At 40.1% G+C, this 3,941-nt stretch overlaps 1 pseudogene; it reads right to left on the bottom strand.

The window, feature by feature from the left end:
* Positions 1-753: 753 nt before the first annotated feature.
* LOC103895733 lies at positions 754-3,507 on the bottom strand (annotated as a pseudogene).
* Between the last annotated feature and the right edge of the window lie 434 nt (positions 3,508-3,941).

The following is a 3,941-nucleotide window of genomic DNA, read 5'->3' on the forward strand; positions in this document are numbered from 1 at the left end:
CATGTTTTGGCAGCGGGGGAAGACTGCCGTATGTTGTAGTGATAAAGAAATTATACTGATGCCAATCTCTAAAGTCAGACTTCTAAAAATTATCTAAGGGAGTATATTTGTAGCAATATAAGCTTTTATATATATCTAGAATAAAAAAGCCTGACAAGTCTATATTTAAGGATAATTCTTCTGTCTCTTTAACAGTCACACACTTTGTAAATGCTGCAAGCCACAATTCACTATTGCTCTTGAGAGAAGTTGTATATAATACATAAATCCATTGCATTTCCCCATTACACAGAATTGCTTGCTGACTAGCTCCCAGCTTCCAATAGCCATAGGACAATTCCATTCTTTGAATAAGTTCTTACTTATTGATTGGCTTTTAGTGAGCACATACTGGAAATCGATGAGAAGAATCTTTTTTTAGCAGTCACTCAGTCAGGCCTCTAAATGAGAGCCTGGATGTGGAGACCCTGAACGTGGCTGGCAGCAACATGACATCCTCTTTCTTTTTTTAAGGTCAGTATAGGCCTTCGGTTTGTAGCTCTAATGGGTGACTTCCAATGCTTTTAAAATGGTCAATTAGTTTGTTTTAGTGCCAGCAGTATGTCAAGGATCTTTGAACACAAAAGACTATTTGTATTCTTGATATGCATATAATAAAATCTATTGTAGGATCTATTCGTACAATGTGGTAGTTCCAGACCACATCTACTGCAACTTAATGCAGAACAAAATATCCAATTAAAAATACTGATCTCAATCACAAACCTTCTGTTTTCTATTGTAAACACTGAGTAGTTGTTTCTCATTGCTGAAGGAGGACTGCTACTGATCCATAAAGCTGACTATCTGGGCAGTTTTAAATTCACTCCCTTTACCAGTATTCTCAGACACATTTGTGAGATTGCTAAGACGCTGCTGAGAACAGACAATGGATTCCACCAGCATCTTCTTGTTTTCACCATTTATGTCCTTGAGCTCTTGAAAGAAATTATCCAGAGATGCAATAAATTTGTTTTGAAGCAGAAGTTTTACTGCTGACTAGGTCCATAGTTTCCAGGTAAACATTTTCTTGCCCAGCAGTGACGGTGGTCTTCAAACTTCCATTTTTTGACAGTATACCAGCTAAGTTCTTCTGTATCTCCTGTGCCAACAGGTCCAGCTGGCTTTGCAGTGAGGACACTAATTCATTTGCATTCCTTGTATATACAAGCCTTGCCATTTCCGCTTCTCTTGAATTCTCACAGTATTTTGCAGCTGAAAAAAACCAGTCTGTTTCTTCCTGTAATTTTTTCAGAGTGAGACAGAGATCTCCTAAGAAGATATTAATTTCTTTTTATGGCCCTCCATCTCATCAGCCACAGCAGAAAATTTCCTCGTGTTATTCTGAAACTGACAGTTTAGTTCCAGGACAATTTCCACCATTGGTGTCAAGATATTTAATGCTCTTCCTAATCCATATATGTGCTCCTCAGCCAACCTCAACAGCTCAGCTTTGCTAGCAAATGACAGTCTTATTTTGTAATATTTTTTCAGACATATAAGAAAGTTCAGTGGACAGCAATTTTTTAACAGAAGCAAAAGACACTGATACAACTAATGCAAATACATTAGCTGCTGAACAACTGGTAGATAGGAGGCCACCTATAAAATATGCATAAGATGTCAACATCTGTTGCTGCTTCAGAGTGTTCTCACTAACTGAATCTTGTATTTTGTTGAACAGAGCATTCATTTCTCCTGCAAATCTATTTGGACGATAGCATTTTGTTGATCAACACCCTTCTTATGATCCAGTTTCACATAGATACATCTTTTGTATTAACAGTACTAACCAAATGTCTAGCTGTGCCATTAAGTTTTTCTTTGGTGTTTGCCAAAACTGAAACCAAATGTTCTTTCTCAGCCAGAGGAACCTTGGTTTCTTGCAGATCTGTCTGTGCTTCTTTCCATTCTTTCTCCTTGATTTGCAGATCTGTTTTCATTGTTAAGGTTCACTTGTATTAATTTTGAATGGTTTCGCGATTGTCTTCACTTCTTCTGCCATGGCACTGATTATGCCAATATACTCTGCAATGTGTTCTTCCTGCACTGTCAGCTTTCCTTTAAGGGCTTCATGAATTTTCAGTGAAAATACAGACCCTATTTTACTCTCAATGCAGCAGCAAGGTCTCCTTTTAGATGCTCAATCTCTTCACTATCTTCCTTAATAATAGCTCCTTTTGGCAGCTGCTGGTTAACTTCAGGCTTCATTATGTTCCTTGCTCTGTGAGTTTATCCCAGTGTACTCAATGTTTCCTCAGGATTTATAGATGTGGGAGAAACTGTGGCAATTATTGATGATGTTCGTTGTTCTCCAAGAGAGCCTTGAAGGATTTTTTAAAGTTAAGATTCTTTGTGTCTCCTTCCACAAGAGCAGTAATAACTCTTTCTCCAGTCAGAACAGACTACTTGGTATTTCCAGCTTCACAAGCTCTTTTATCAACTGCCCCAAACCGAAGTGTTTTCACTTCCTGCAAGATGAACCAAGTTTATCTTTCCAGTTCTAACAAGCTCTTGTCCATCTGCTCTGGTTTCTTTCATATGGATGGTAACTGAAAACATGGAGTAGGATCAACTGGAATATGCATTCATGTAAGTAGCTGCAGTAGTTCTTTTTGCTGCACCTCTTTCCAAGATTTGGAAGGCTTCATTTTTGTTGTATACAGGTATTTCTTGCAAGCCTTTCAAATTTACACCTGTCGTGTTTATGGGATCATCAAACGTCTGCAGTCTTTCTCCAACATTGGGAATAGGATTCAGATCAGAAAGTTCTTCATTATAGATTTCCAGAAGAGAGGCTTTTACAAAAAAAAATCAGTATCAATCTCTCTGAGTTTTTCTACTATTTGATACAATGTTATATACCTAGTAGCAAATCCTGTTCCCAAGTATGTTCTTCATCCAGGCTCCCCTTAAATTGTGAAGGTCTTTCCAATACCAGTTTGGCCATAAATGATCACCGTACAGTTATACCCATAATAACTTCATCCAAAATGTGACAACACTCCTGTACGTATCAGTTGTCTGTGACGCCACCAGTGCAGACCCTAACTTCTTTTCTTGCTTGATCACAGTCTACAAAAGTGTAGGCACTTGCTTTACATCCTGAGGCATGAAAAGGCCTGCACCACACCACCACCTGGCTGTTCCTGCCCTTTGCGTTCTTCACATAGCCATTTCCCTAGAAGCTCAAGGAAGCCATGGTGGGCCTCAGGGCCAATCTGCCAAGGAAAGAGGCAAAGCACTGACTGTCCCTCAATGCTTTTGCAGCCCCTCGAGCTCCAGCCAACTGTCTGCTGCTCACATTCTGCTCATCTCAGCCAGTGGCGTTGTGCCTCCTGCAACTGCGCACTGGTTCCTGCTAAGTTTCTACTTACAGTGGCTCAGAAGTGTCTTGAGTATAGGGAGGCTCTGCTCATCACTTACCTTGTCATGTCCACGCTGTGCTGTGCAGCAAGGTGTGGACATGTTTAAGCTAACAGTGATCAAAATAGCCTTGGAATAGAAGGTAATGTAGCCACAACAGTTTTGTGTTGCACGAGTTAACGGGCCCTGATACGAAGCAGTGGCCCTGTGTTTAAGCCTCTGTTTTGAAACAGAAATGGGCCTCTGCTTAGTATGCACTGCATCGGCACCAATCAATTTGAAACTTGACTTGGAGAAGCTTTGTATTACTACGCAGAAGGCACCATATACCCCATCTTATGCTGTGCACTCTCTGAACTGACTTTCTGTTTTCTACTGTCTGCTCTGCAGACAAGGAAGTGTGGTATTTCTAGATACCTTTCATGGACACCTTAAAGCAGAACAACTCATCTGTCAGTAGGCTTAACTAAAGGCCCGCATTCTCTGAACAATGTTTTAGGGAACTGTCATCTGAAAAAGGCTTGAACTCTGATGTG

The sequence above is a fragment of the Aptenodytes forsteri genome, unplaced genomic scaffold, assembly GCF_000699145.1.
Source record: "Aptenodytes forsteri isolate BGI_AS27 unplaced genomic scaffold, ASM69914v1 Scaffold384, whole genome shotgun sequence".
Lineage (NCBI taxonomy): Eukaryota > Metazoa > Chordata > Aves > Sphenisciformes > Spheniscidae > Aptenodytes > Aptenodytes forsteri.